The sequence below is a fragment of the Dermacentor albipictus genome, chromosome 5 (assembly GCF_038994185.2).
Source record: "Dermacentor albipictus isolate Rhodes 1998 colony chromosome 5, USDA_Dalb.pri_finalv2, whole genome shotgun sequence".
Lineage (NCBI taxonomy): Eukaryota > Metazoa > Arthropoda > Arachnida > Ixodida > Ixodidae > Dermacentor > Dermacentor albipictus.
The window spans coordinates 44,275,147-44,290,504 of NC_091825.1; positions in this window are offsets into that span (position 1 = coordinate 44,275,147).

The following is a 15,358-nucleotide window of genomic DNA, read 5'->3' on the forward strand; positions in this document are numbered from 1 at the left end:
GTGCAACAATGGGGCGGTCATAGTCCAGTTTTTTTTTCTTTCCTATTCTATGAGCACGTTCGATTTCGCCTGTACGAACGCCATGGTGCTTCGCGACAAAGTCGCTTATCAACTTCCCCAGGTCTTTCCATATTTTGCTTCTTGTTCAGGAGCACCCTTAAAGATCAATTTGTTGCGTTGCATTCGATTATTCAAGTCATCAATGACAATGTTTGCGCGCTCTGCATGTTTTTCTTTTCAATACTTTTAGCTGCTCATGCGATTCCCGAAGTGTAGCATTTACACTGATGACGTCTCCGTGCAAGCGGTCCATGACTTGGAGCCTATCTTCTAATTTGGAAAGCCTTATTTTGATCTGTATTACGTTCGCGTGAATTGCTTTCAGTTCTCTAAAATTTTCATTTATCAGAGCCAGTTCTGAAATGGGAGCAATAATTTGGGCAGACTTGTCAGGGCCTGGGTTCATCTCGAGATCACAAGCGCAAATAATAAGATGCGCAACACCAAAACGGACCGCAAGAAGTCTCTCCACCCGACGCCAGCATCCAGTAAAATCACTTGGCAGCAAGCAAACAAGTGAGTGAGCCTCGTACTGTTTACTATGCACAAAAAAGCAACCAATTCTGGCGCGGTACGTGCAGAAGTCAATGCCCATGCTGGGATAAAAATACTGCTTGGGATTTGCAGCCAATGGACAGGATCAACAGAAAACCAAGTTGTAGATCTTAGGCACTCACCTACAAAGTACAACACGTTTTCTGAGCCTCCAGCAGTGGGTTGCCTAGGAACCACCTCTCAGAGCACCTAGCCACGTTAGCTTCTCGCACTCCACGCGCATATGACGAAGTCGTGACGACACAGGCGAGTAAAAACTCGGACCGGCCGGCGTTGCGACGAACCTCTCGCATCCTCTACTCTGGGCGTACGTGCTGCCACCATGGGAAGACCGAAGAAGGGGCTTACCAGGAAGAGCGCCGTACTGCCAAGCGAGAAGCGATGAGTCGCCGGCAAGCTGTTCCCAAACACCGCACCGAAGCTGCGGCTGAAAAGAGGCGAGGCTGACTCGTGGATCGCCAGTTTCAGTCCAGGAAACGCGGGAGTCGGCACGTGAATGCACGACGTCACCGATAAAGCGATCCCGGCCTATGACTGCTCGAAAACTTCCAACGTCAAGCCCGCCGAGACAACAACTTAGCGGAACCTAGCATAACCTCGCAAAACCTAGAAACAACTTAGCCAAGCCTACCATAACCTTTCAAAACCTACAAACGACTTAGCAAAGCCTACCGACAGCTTAGCGAAACCTAGCATAAGCTGGCGAAATCTACAAACTTAGTCAAGGCACGTAAAAGCTAGGTGATCACAAGCTCCGCTATTGACTCCTGCCTTGCACCACTAGTGCAAGCTACGCACGTTTTTTTTTAATTGGGGTCTGAAGTTCTTAAAAGGAGCTTTCAAATACTGGTAACGTTGAAAAAAAATGTAAGCTCTGAGTATACGAATTTGCAGTTCTGCACTAATAAAAGATATCGCACTTCTGGAAACTGCATCTGTTAGAGTATTCAAAGTTGACATATTAGACTTAGAAAATTTATATCTAACGTTGATCTGTTATATTGTTTGCAAGGGTTTAGCAAAAGTGCTACTCACATATTAGTGGACTGTTTGGGAGCCACATATAATGCATCAATTTTGTCCGCTTTAGATGCACCATTATTAGAATTTATAGACATGTGATATTGTTTTAATGGCTGAGTTGCAGAGTTGTAAACTTAATAGTATCGTGTTCTGAAATTTTGAGATTTCAAACAATTCTTATCAAGACATTAACGGCTTAAATCAAACATCCGCTACCAACAGTCACTAGATATTAACTTCTTTTGATTGCAAGAAACCTCATCAAGACTGCTGCAGCAAATGTCGAGAAGAAAGATTTCTCCTCTCCCATGTATTTTAATAAGAGCGCCCGAGTTAAACCTTTCTGTAAAAGCGAGCTCTTAGTGCGAATTCAATGGCTCAAAAATATTTCAGTGTTTTTGAAAAACTTAAGCCACTCACCGAGTTTATAAGCAAGTAAGCGGAATGTCAGGGACGACATTCAGGTAAATTTTGAAATTTCAGAAGTAAATATGGAATACAAAAATGCCCAACCCTCGTTCTTTTTTGTCCTTTTAGAAGTGTTTGTGGCATGCTTACAAAATTTGTCCGCTCCCCAGGAAAAATCGAAGGCGGCAACAATTTTCAATTTTCCCGTGATCTCCTCTGCCGGACACCGCTGGACACGTTCGAAGGCTGGCGGGCCGTTTGACCGTTGATTTTTGTACCGGCGCGCACGTTGAGTGTGTGTTGGTTATGCATTTTGTGGACGGTGATTAATTATTAACAGTGTCTACGTCATTCCTGGAAGCCACGCACCGCTCACCGACTACTGGATGAGCAGGCCTGAGTGCTGCTTTTGTCCTAACAGCGCGGCCGATAAAGACACTCTGAGTTCCGTCTGCCGACGCGGCTGCCTTAGATTTTGCTGTCGCAGGTTTGTGCAGTTGCACCTCGCATTTTGTATGCCTTTTACAAATTCGTTAGACATTTAGCATATTCAGTATCTTGTCGAGCGCAGCTTGCCGCGTTGGATTCACCAAAGCGGTGCATTTGTTTACATCGATTTTCCTCCGATATTAGGGCGCGTGGGCGCGCTGGACCCTTTGAAATTGTTTCGCGACTAGTCCGATGGAACATGGCGCATGCGCCGTAGCACCGTGAGAAGAGGCAGATTTGGGAGAATTGGGTAATATAATTATGGTCCTCCGTTTTCTTGGTTTATGTCTTTTGTTTTAATTCTGGGATTAAAAGCGTTGCATGTTTTTTTAACATAGAAATATACAGCCGCGGATAGTTGTTATTCAAATATTTTCGAGACGGCGCATCAATGACATGAATTAATGTCAAAACGTAGAAAAATATGAATATCGTCGCAGATGTATGTGCCGCGTTGTTCTACCCGGAGACGAATCAATATGAGTGGCCGGGCGAGTTAAATCACAGCAACGGTGATCCGGATGCATAAACGACGGGCTGTTGTTACTGATTCTCCCTTTGCTCCAACTTCATTAGATTCAAAGTTGGCGCCTGCGATAAAGTATTACTAGACAAAACTCTGCTAGCATAAAGGCTCCTTTATAGGCAGTGTACTTCTCTCGAGGAAATGCGGATGCATAGTTGACACTGTCGGTAAATGAGCGAGGCGCTTGTTTTATGTTGCTGCAACGAATGCGCCACCTCTTGTTTCCGTTTGACGAAGAGGTAAACAACTTATCTCTGGAATCAAGAAATCTGCAGGCATCACAACACGTACAGACCCACATATCAATATAGCGAGTGAGGCTGGAAGCTTTCAGGAACCGCGACGTACAGATCTCTCGCATCCTCTACTCTGTGCGTACGTGCAGCCACCATGGGAAGACCGAAGGAGAGGCTTACCAGGAAGAGCGCCGTACTGCCAAGCGAGAAGCGATGAGTCGCCGGCAAGCTGATCCCAAACACACACCGCACGCACGCACAGCGCTGTGTTATTGCTTACGTACCTCATATTGTGTACGCGTTATACGAAATGAAGAGTGGTTGATTTCAAGTCGATAAGGGCAGAATTGAACTATACAAGCAGTTTCCTCTGTCCTAAGTGCTAACGTTTAAGCTCAGGTCGGCCAGTAACTGGCGCGCAAACTCGACAACACCGGTAGGCCTGACCTTCACTGAGCAGGATTAACATCGGCTCAAACATCATTACTACGGCTCCAGAGGGCTGCACGTTGCGTATTTACAGTTCGAAAGCAAGATACGACCCATTTTGAGCGTGTTTAGATTTGCCCACCTCATGTTCTTGCGCTATTGTGGTTAATCATGCATACAAGCCAGGACGCTGCGGCTGTCGCGCTCGCACCTCGACGGCCGATGGCGCGGCGTTTGGTTGAACGATGATCGGCACGCTGGTGGTTTTATCGGTGCTGTCGACAAGAAAGCTCGTCGCACTATACACAGCTCGGGCTCGTCGGTTACCTCATTGTCACCCTTTTACGATAAAATTTTCTCCGTGACACACTAGGATCTTTAGTCGTCCAATCATTGGCGTCAGTACCTCGCCGGTTACTTATCGACATTGTGTTACCACACCTTAAACGGACACGTAAAGTCTGCAACCCACTGCCAGCATCAAGTGGTTAAGGCCGACGCGACGTTGCAAGAATGCTTCGTCAGCAATGTGATGCTTTCTAAGGTACTCCCAAGTGTAACCTAGATGTTTTTGGATAAACGTAATAGCCATCAATGTAAGGCGGCAACCACGTAGTTCATGGTGCAGTCCGGACGAAATCCTGGCCCCTTTATGGCGGTTTACAGCAGAGTTGCAGTCTCGCGCTACGCGCACTTTGATCACCGCACCAACGTATGGACCTACCAGAGGAGGTACAGCGCGATACATGGCACCAGTTTGTTGCAGCCAGTGCGCGTCCATGCGCTTTCTTTTTTTCTTCGCGGTGACTTTCATCCGAGATAAGACAGCGCGACCCTTTCAAAACGTTTCACGACTTGGCGCTATGCCATGGCACACGAGCCGTCGTACCGTGAACAAGGCGGATTGGGTCATACAATTAGAGCCCTGCGTTTTCAAGTTTTGCATTCTTTTTAATTCTGATGCTCAAATGAACTTGGTAGCTAAAGTAGAAAACTGGGCTCATTAACTTCTGCGTCAATAACTTGACGCTCAGCCGGTGACACTCGATACGGGCGGCGATGAATAGGAGGGGCATCGCCGGTATTAATGTGATGTTTAACAGTTGTAGTTTGGGCTAAAGGACGATCGTTAAAGTCAAAAATATCGTTGTAGGAAAACAGAACGCGGTAGAGCTCACGAGCGTGCTCGGACAGCATGTCGGGCGCAATCATTTTCTGTAAGTCGCCGATGGTACAAGTTGTCAACTGAGATGGTAGAGGAAGATCGGCTGAACTGCCGTCTACCCCAATAGATGCTATTGAGTGATCCTCAAATGAGCAAAGCTGGGCCAAAGACATCCCGCTTGGCAGCACTTGTGTCGTCAAGCCAAAACTGACCACTGGCAGGCAGACGGAATTAGCCGTAATAGATAAAACGGTATGAGGTACCGTGATCCCATGTGCAAGGAGGACGTCTTGTATAGGAGCCGCGATATAGTGACCGTCGGGCACTGGTGGGGATGAGACTAGGTCAACGTAAGTCAGTGCCGTAGGTGGCAAGCGAACGACGTTGACGGAACTGAGGCGACTGGGGTGTGGTTCAGCGGAATCCAGAACAGGCAGGCCAAGGCGGGGAGTACTGGCGGAACAATCAATGAGAGCAGAATGTGCGGAGAGGAAGTCTAAGCCGAGGATGATGTCGTGGGGACAGTGGGCGATGACTGTGAAGAGCACGATTGTTGAGCGATCGGCGAAGGAGACACGGGCGGCACACATACCAATTACGGGGGCTGTTCCGCCATCGGCGACGCGGACAACATGCGTCGTTGCGGGCGTGAAAATTTTTTTCAGGCGGGTACGAAAGTCCGCGCTCATTACCGACAAATGCGCCCCAGTGTCTATAAGAGCAGATACAGGAACACCATAGACTTGCACGTCAAGAAGGTTCAGATGAGTGGGCAATATCAGTGGAGGCTTTGGCGGCATAGGGAGCAATGCAGCGCCACCTCGAGGCGCTGCATCATTTAGTTTTCCGGCTGGGAGCAGCGTCCGAAGGGAGTCGGCGAAAAGGAGCGACAGCGCTGGGGAGAGCGAGATTGTCGTCGTTGGGGCGAAGGTGAACGAGAATAGGGGCGGTTCGGCGCAGGAGAGTCAGTGGCGGCATTATCGGAGCGTGCGGCATAGGGACGAGAAGGGCCACCTGACGGGCGAGAGTAGGCAGTATAAGCAGACCGGGTCGAGGAAGTCCAGCAACTTCGACAGTGCCGAGAAATGTGCCCGATGTGACTTCAGGGAAAACAAATGGGCTTGTCGTCAGCAGTGCGCCATTCAGCTGGGTTGCGGAAACGTGGGGGGGTAAGAAGATGCGGGACGGGACAGAATCGAAGAAGCCGGATGGGTATCAGGGCGATGGGCCGAGCAGATGGTGTGAAGGCCCTTGTTTTCGAACTCCTGGCGGACAACTGCCTGGATCAGGGAAACCATGACTGCAGGTACGTTGTTGGGGTTGGAGTCGAATGCAGCCGGACAGGTGGCCTCAATCTCACGCTGGACGATCTTGGTAATATCGCCAGTGTTGTTGGGATGAGGAGCGTCGGCACAGGAAGATGTCGCTGGGGTGTTGGGCAAACGGGCAAACTGCTGATCGATACGTCTGCTTTTAGCGAGTTCCAGGCGGCGGCACTCTTTTATAACAGCATCCACCGTCCCGACGTTGTTGAATACGAGCAAGTTGAAGGCGTCATCGGCAATGCCTTTGAGGATGTGGGATACCTTGTCTGACTCAGTCATGTGTGCATCAACTTTGCGGCACAGAGCCAAGACATCCTGAATGTACGTGACATAGGGCTCTGTTGACGTCTGCACACGGCCGGAAAGCGCCTTCTCCGCGGCAAGTTTGTGACCGTAGGGGTTGCCAAACAAGTCTCGGAGCTTTTGCTTGAGCGAATCCCAACTAGTGAGCTCTTCTTCGTGCGTCCAAAACCGAACTCGAGGTGCGCCACCGAGGTAAACGACTACGTTGGCGAGCATGATAGTAGGGTCCCACCGGTTATTGCGGCTGACGTGTTCGTACAGGCTGATCCAGTCGTCGACGTCTTCCCAATCTTTGCCCGAGAATACGCCACGATCACGAGGAGCAGGGAGAGTGATGTAGGTCGTTGAAGTGGCAGCAGGTGTCGGAGGCGGCTGAGTCGAGTTGTCATCGCCGGGAGCCATGAAGCTAGGCTCGACGTACCGTCCACTGCGAAAGTCCGTGACGAGGTACAGGAAAGTCCACCTCCGCCAGATATGTTACGTAAGAAAACGCAGATGAAAACCTATATACAAGTATATTTACAACGTAATACGCCGCACTTGGCCAAGAGGCAACAGCCCGCGCTAGCCTCCAATCGTCGTCGTAGTCATCTTACTGCTCGCCTCTTCGTCATCGGTAACACTGTTCCGTAGCACTATTATTACTCAAGAACGTGTTTTATTCATTCGTGAGGCCTGATGAGTGAATGTACAATTTTATTCATTGTAAAAAAGTGTCGGTGGGCGGCTAAGTTGCAGCTCAGAAAAACAGGTTCGCGCTCGTTTTGCGAGAGTGTGTCTTCTGGGACGCTATAACGTAAAGCTATTCCAAAGTTTTCTATTTCAATCCTGCAATCAGCCCTCTGCGATTGGTCAAAAGCTTTTTTGGACCACCTCCACGTCACCTCTTTGGGACGCGACGTCACGAAAACTGCGATAGCTCCCCATATTATATGACGTGCACACACTGACTATGCATGATTGGACCGAACCAAAGAAAAATAGTTCATTCTGATTCAACGCCTTTTCGCTGTTAGACCTCGGCTATTGGTGAAAAGATTTAGGGCTGCATCCACTTCACCTGCGTGTCACGCGACGTCACAAAACCGCGGAAACTCACTGCGCCAAAGTGACATGTGAGCGTAAAATTTGCAATATTATGCCGAACAAAACAGATTTTTTTTCTGTATAGCCGCAGGCTGCCCCGTTTCTAAAGAAATAAAAGATGGCAGCCACGGATCGCTCAGGCACTGGCTACTCGAACCTGCCGGAGAGCATCGGATAATTTGCGTACGATAAAAGTTTTTGCGTGGCCTTGTAACGTTTTTGAGCACTTTCGGCATGTTTACGACCTTGGTCTGGCAACTCTTCTTTGCTGAGGATCCATTTTAGCAGCATTCTCAACCTTCCATTGCATGCCGCCATGATTTTCAACCAGCCACCGCAAGCTAAGTAACGGAAAGCGGACCAATCGCAGACGCCGGTACCGCCCTCTTCATCGGGTTATCGATTTTCACTCCACTGACTCGGCCCCATTGAATCCTCTCCACTTCAGCGTGCTCCTCGCCTTTTGTTAGCCAATCAGATACGACAAGCCGCTCACTGGACGCAATGTTATTCGTTTTTAAAGCAAAGAAAAGTTACCTCCTCTAAATGTGGAAAGGGTTTGATGGGTCTCCTCGTACAAACCTGCGGGTCACCGCCCGATGCTTGCAACGGCGCTTACGCAAATTTAAGTCAGGAGATTGGAATAAAAACATATTTGAATAGTTTTGTGCTATAGGGCCCCTGGTCTTGTTTTTCTTCGCTTGAGAATGTACTGCACGTGAGTAAACTGCATTGCAATCGGTAGTATGGGTGAATGAAAACATTGTATCGAGATTTTATTTAAAATAAAGTCGGTTGTGACCAAAAGGCGAATCATCCATTGCGATAGCAAATTAGTAGAAAGGTATACTAAGTTAGGATAATAGTTTATCAGCCGTATAAACTTGTAAACATTCGCTTACTAAGTGCAATAACAAGCATGGTGTCACCCGTGCACAAGCAAACATAAACACGTCCCACTCGATGACCGCGCACCCTCGCCGACAAAACACTGTAGTTTTCTAGGAACGCGCGGCAGCCCATTGAGCAAATTGACTTTTGCGCTGCCTCTCCCATCAACGGAAAATAAGCGGTCAGAACACAGCGCACACGAAGCTATGAGCACTCGACGCACTTTAATCAATGCATCCCAGATCGCTTTCAATATAGGGTGCGCGCGGTTGCGCCATAAGCAGCCACCGCCGGAGTAGAACACCCGCGCTCCCTTCTCTGCCCCCTGGTTCCTTGCGCGCGACGGAAAACGGCGCGCTTCTTCCCTGCTTTCCTTCCTTGCGTGCGCGAGATTAAGCCGCCATCGTTCGCATACCCTTGCACGCTTTCACTCGCACATACACTCTACGGCGCGAGGTCTCGATATTATCACCCTTGGACATTACCCGGAATATCACAGTAACGCTGAAGCCGATGGCAGAAAGGCATCTGGAGTGTGCATATAATTGCCAATGCAATAAAACGCATTATCTGTGCAGCCATATATGTTTCACACAAAGCTTCGCACATCCATATACACTGTCATTTCGATGACGGCACTGCGTGCGTTAGGAAGCGCCCATAGACGGTGGCATAGACTGCCATAGACCTAAGTTATATCTCTATGACTTACCATCACAGAGGGAGACGCAGTATTTGACATTAGTAGGCGTTGGCAGGCAAACTTTGCCTAAAACTATTATTTTGTGTGCAATGTTTGACCATGCAAATAGCAACACTATAGCTACAAGGGCTGCTCTGGACTACTTTCCGATCACCGGACCAGACGCAAGGCTTTAAGAAAACCGCTGTGATGGTGTACATATGCATCCGTTCTTCCTGCCACCCCCCTTCTTCATCGTGATCTCTCATCACACAATTTCTCCCCTTTTGTTTTTTCCCGGTGCACAGTAGCAATGCAGACCATGTTAGCCCAGGCCGACTTCTCTACATTTCTAGAAAATTATATATCTCTCTATAGATATATGCATGGTATATGAACATCTATGTTGGCAAAGCTGGTGAGGTGTTAATCACAGAACCAGGCAACATGTCCTCAAGATTAGGAATTCAGCTGCGTTTTAACAGGGCCAGAAAAAGGGAAGCTTCGACAAAGTAACACAAATGCGTATGCTATTAGAAGGGATTACCCTCTCGACGTTGACAATAAAAAGCTGTTGAAAATTAGCAGGTCTCATTAAATACAATCTCTCTAAAGTGCTAACCTACGAATTAGGTTCGGGCTTTGCGGAGAGGTATGACTGCAGGTCGAAAGAGAACCAGCTATAAATCCGAGGTATGACAAGGTCCATACACCTGCTGCCTGTTACACAGGTGCTGCAGATCTAATGATAATTTAAAGAAACGTGGCCAATTTTCTATTACGTTGCTCTTTAGGACACACCACTGGGTGTTTTTTTTTTTTTATGACCACCCGCTCTGTGCTTAGACGTATTCTTTGTCTCATTTCCGGGCTTACAGAGCACAATTACAGAGAACCAAAAATATCAGTTTGTTCGCTTGCTGGATACTTCCAATTATTCTGAAGAGATGTCTGTCGGATTCTCACGAACATGCTCCCATTTATTAATACTGCGAAACTGCCGCATCTAGCAGATGGCACAGCGACAATTTTACCTAGGCGTAATGCGTACGCTGTGTTCGATTGCCAAGTAGTTTATTGTGATCATATAAAGCAGAGCGAAACATTGTTTTTCTTTGTTTTTGCTTCTGTAACCATGCTTTCACTTCCAATAAAGTGTCGGCCGCCATCCTCGAATTACGAAATATCGTAAGCCACAAAGATGGGACGACGCCAGGTATTCGGTTTCTTAGCTCTCTGTATCGCCAGCATGGTCGTATGCAAGCTGGGCAGACCACCAGGCCCCATGGAACTACAACGAGAGCCAGTAGATGTTTTTAAGGTACCAATTTGTTTTTACGGAACAGTGCACTTTTCTGTCGGCAAATGTATGATCGATTAACGACTTCTTTCCTCGACAAAGCCATGCCAAACTAATGGTGGTAATCTTGCAAAGGTATAGACGTAAATAGTGTGATGTGTCTTCTTTACATGCCGTTTTAGCAAGCGAACCTCTGTGCCGGATTTTCCAAACGTTTGATATCGAACTTTTCTTAACTATCAAAGGTCGTACACGTTTGGTGGCTAGAAAGGCAATACTCCTACAGCTAGTCAGTGACAGAATAAAAGAGACCTTCGCACGGCTCTCTTAAAATAGATGAGACGCATTTGCGGCTAAGCGCTGTAGAAGAACGAACAGTTTCCTGAAGTTCCAAACAGGCATTCTTTCACTTCAGATTGCGCAATACATGGCGGCTCACTCATCAATATCACCAAGCATATTCTGCGGTTAATAATTTCTTGCGGATGTTATGCATTCTTTCCCATGGTATTCACTGAACAAAAACGGCAACGATGCGGCAGCTACCCAGTAATCACTATTGAACAACGTGCAATAAAACAGTAAATCAATAAGTATAAAATCATAAAATCGGAGATTCAGCATTCCAAGCAGGCCAGCTTCGTAGTTCTTTTGTTCTAAAGGGCTCTTGCGTCACACTTTTTTACGCGCTTCAACCCATATATCTGCTTCGCTAAAGACTGCCCAAAAGCGGCTGCGTTCATAAAGGAACATTCTTTGGTAGTCGTCATGGGGTGATAATACTTCAAGCTATAAATACAATGTAAAAATTTTTACACCCTTAGGGGAGTTTTCTTGTTGCGCTGCATGGTAGCGCCCTTACCGTTGGGCCTTAAAAAGTTTACAGAGGCCGACAACGGAGCTCTAACAAGACGTGCGATTACAAAAGACAGCCTTGGGCGCACAAAAACGTCCGACAAGAGAATTTCACACCGAGAGATATGACAAACTCGTGTCGGATATTTCTGGGCACCCGAGGCTCTCAAAATGATTACGTAATGTTAAACTACGTGTTTTGTCATCACACGTCTAGGTATAGCTCCGTTGTCGTCTTCTATAAATTTTGTAAGACGCTAACGGTAATGGTGTTACAAGTGCAACAAAAAGCACCTATAAGGGTGTAAGCATTTTTACACTGTAAGTTATTTTGACAAGCGACGTTGCTGAACATGCGCTCTAATTTCCCTTTTCGGATTTCAGTGACAAGGATGCACAAAAATCACTTTGATATATTGCGCACACGAGAAAGTTGTCCGTGTTATCTTTCTTCGGGGCTCAAAAAATATGTTGAAAAACAGCAACATCTGATAGCTGCCGTATTTTTTAAGAGCTCTCTTTCTTTCTTGCGGTTCCTGTTCTTTTTATCACAGTTGTGCATCCAGTTAAACGTGGGGACTGTTTTAGATTTCACTTAACCTGCCCTGATACCAACTTTATTGGCTAAAATCACTCGTCGTTTGGGGTGTATGACATCTTTACAAGGAGAAATTATTTCGCTTAAACACAATGCTCCCTGAACCGCTACATTACGCGTCAGCCCCGCTCCCCCACAAAAACATCAAAGCTGCGGCACTTACCTTTGTACGCACGGGTAAACGTCCGGAGCGGAGACAGAATGGTAGAGGGCATGCAGAGAGAGCAGACAGAGAGTGGACATAGCCACCGCAGTCACGAAATGAGTGAATATCAGCCTTGTCTCTCTTCGCACGTGGCAGCTCGTATACACGGGCGAACGTGAGAGAAGTGAAATGTGCTGTCTGAAAGCATGCTTTGTTTAAGTTTGGGGTTCCATCAATAAGGATTACGTTACTACTAGACATGGCTACCGATGTGGACAAAGTGGAAAACGTAAGAATCAAGGTCCGGCATGATAGGTTTTTCGTCTTTCGGACGAATAAACACCATGACAGTTCGTCCGTGAAGAGAAATGACGCATGGCATGCCGACGCAAAGTCGCATTAAAGCACCAGTTTGGACGCCAGCAGTCAGCAGCGTCCGGATGACACTATGCAAGTGGCAGCCCAGCAAATGAAAGCTTTTAGAACGTTTCGATGCGCCGTGTGGGGCAATGACAGTGCTGAATTTTTCTTAGGCTACCAAATATAGCACAGAACAGCACCTCGAGCAAGCACTCCTGGCTGTATGTTCGGTGTACTACGTAGGCAGACTCAAGTGGTGCTCAAGGTAACATTGAACATCACTCACGACTGACACATGCACCCATCAGGGTTGCTCAGTGGCTTTGGCATTGCGCTACAAAGCATGAGATAGCGGGATGAAATCGCGGCGGCGGCAGGTGCGTTTTGATGCGAACGAAATGCAAGAAAAAACGCTGTCTACCGTGCATTGGATGCGCTTCACTTAACCCCAGGTGGTGAAAATTATTCCGGAGTCCCCTATTACGGCAGGTTACATGATCATATTGTGGTTTAGGCATGTAAAACGATCAAACCTATAGTTATTTACTCACGTGTACCGTCAGCGTCACCACCATTAATCATCAAGTCAGCACAGAAAGCTTCGCGTAGATCGATTCCTACAGTGCTTAGGATCAACACATTTATCTAAATCTAATGCCGCTTCGTGGTCACGGGCACAGAAAGAATGGACGGTGTACTTTATGCTTGTAACAAGGACGCAGAATAGTTGCAATCTGCTAGATCCGTAAGCCAGTCACATAGGAACTACGAAGGCTCTTAGCTGCGTTGGGTGCGCCATATTTCTTCCCAAAAAGATCCTTAACCGCTCGCTATCACTGTGAAACAAAGGAAAGCCTTAAGGGCAACTAGGGTGGCTTTCCCACGCACTAAATTTTCCAATGAATTTCCCAGCAGAAGCACACAACTATGTTTGCAACTGTGATATGTCTTCCTGCTCAGACAAGATGTTAGATACAATCTTCTCAAGTGCTATTTCTATCCTTGTGGGAAAAGGTCGCAATTGTAAGGCAATTTTACACAAGGCAGAAGTGCAGCAGCTGCGTACAAAAGATGCTACCACTGTCCTTTCTTTTCTTTTTGTTCATCATAATGATTCGAAACAACAAAGCGCCATTCCTGTCATATGTGTTCCTTCGTCTTCATCTTTAGCGCTTTTTCATGAAACTTGTCAACAAAATAAATGATTCCCTGTAGTCTTTCAATTAGTTATTTTTATTTCATACTATTTTAATGGACTTCAGCAGCAGAAGACATTGCATCAGGTTGAGAGTGGTGTTCCGGAGCTGGAAGCAACATCCAAGCCCACCTAAAGAAAGAGAGAATGATAATAGGAAACGGGACATACATTTGTAAGCAGCGCGACAATCGACCGCCTCGCTATGGACAAATGGGAGAGGAGACCTCCACCTGCACGTCCGCGCGGGAATAGAACACACCAACGCACGCGCCCCGAGCGGTCGCGTCCGTCTGCCGCTCTCTGGACCATAGGAACCACGGCTGGCCGCTTGCAATCGATGTGACCGCCGGGGCTTCTTTTCTTCGGACGCCTCCAGATGATTGGTGATTCCGGGCGCCCGAGCCACCTATGCCACGCTCAACGCAGCGATTCAGACACGACGAGCGTGACTGCAGCGTTCCCTGTTTCAGCAGATATCTGCGTCTGCGGTCTACACCTATTTTATAACGGCCATCCGGCCGTTTCGTTTATGCAGTGGGACCGCCAATTCTTCATCAACAACGTCACTGGCCCACTGGTACTCTAGTACCAAGGACAGCGGGAGCTTTCAGAGGACCTGATCGTGCCACTCCGACCACCACCTCCAGGATCACGCATCTAAGGTCACCGGCGGCGCGCCGTCATCGGGTACTCACAGCATCGTTTTCCCGGCACGCCATCCCGCAGACATTCGCCACATGATCAGTTGCCTAACCCTGCGTACTCACGACGTACGCCGCAAGCGTACAACCAGCGTGGTCGCCATCACGCACTGGACCAGAACTCCGACCTCAGTTACGCAAGCGAGTCTGAACCCGAGCTCACACGCACCTGCGCGCCTACTATTCGCAGGGAGGTACGTGGCCTAAAAACAAGCGCTGACCGCTTCTTCATGACCAACGTTGTCTTCTTCCTGTCTACTTCCTTGAGCACTTCTGCAGCCTCCCAACTTCTCGTGTGGTCTCGTCCCAGCCATGGCCGGTGAACGAGCACTGCACCGGTTAGCAGTTAGGTTTCGGAGGTGCACCTGTTGGCCTAGTGTATGAGTCCAACAAACTACAGAATACTACCCGTGTTTAGTAACAATACCTACCGCGAACGCAAGAAGTAAAAACTGCTTAAACAAATGGCTGCAGCAAAACTGTGTCATCAAAAATTGGCTCCCTATAGTGCAGTGTCAAAAATATCACAGTTTCGCCACAAGGGCGAAGGTATTTATTTATTTTCCGATACTGTGAGCCCTGCCGGGCTGTTACAGGGTGGGAATACAGAGCACAAAGTTCACGCAAAGAACGCAGTCAAATTTTCTTCAAAACAGTCGACCCGGTTATTGCTCGGAAACACACAAGAATTCAAGTTATTCCACTCAACAATTGTCTTGACAATGAAAGAGTGCTTAAAGACATGAACTCTTGGCACATAAGGCATTATAGCGTAACTGTGGTTAGTTCATGGTGAAAGCCTTCCAGGAGGCTTCAAATACAAACTGGAATTCAGGTTCAGATTATTGTGATAGAGTTGATATAAAAACGTAAGGCGCGCGATTTTCCTGCGCACAGCCAACGTAGTGAGACCAGCCCTGGCGAGCATGGAGGTTACTGAGTGAGTTTTGTCGTAATCAGAAAAAATAAACCTAACCGTCATTCGCCGAATGCGCTCTAATTTATCTGTTAAGTATTGTTGAT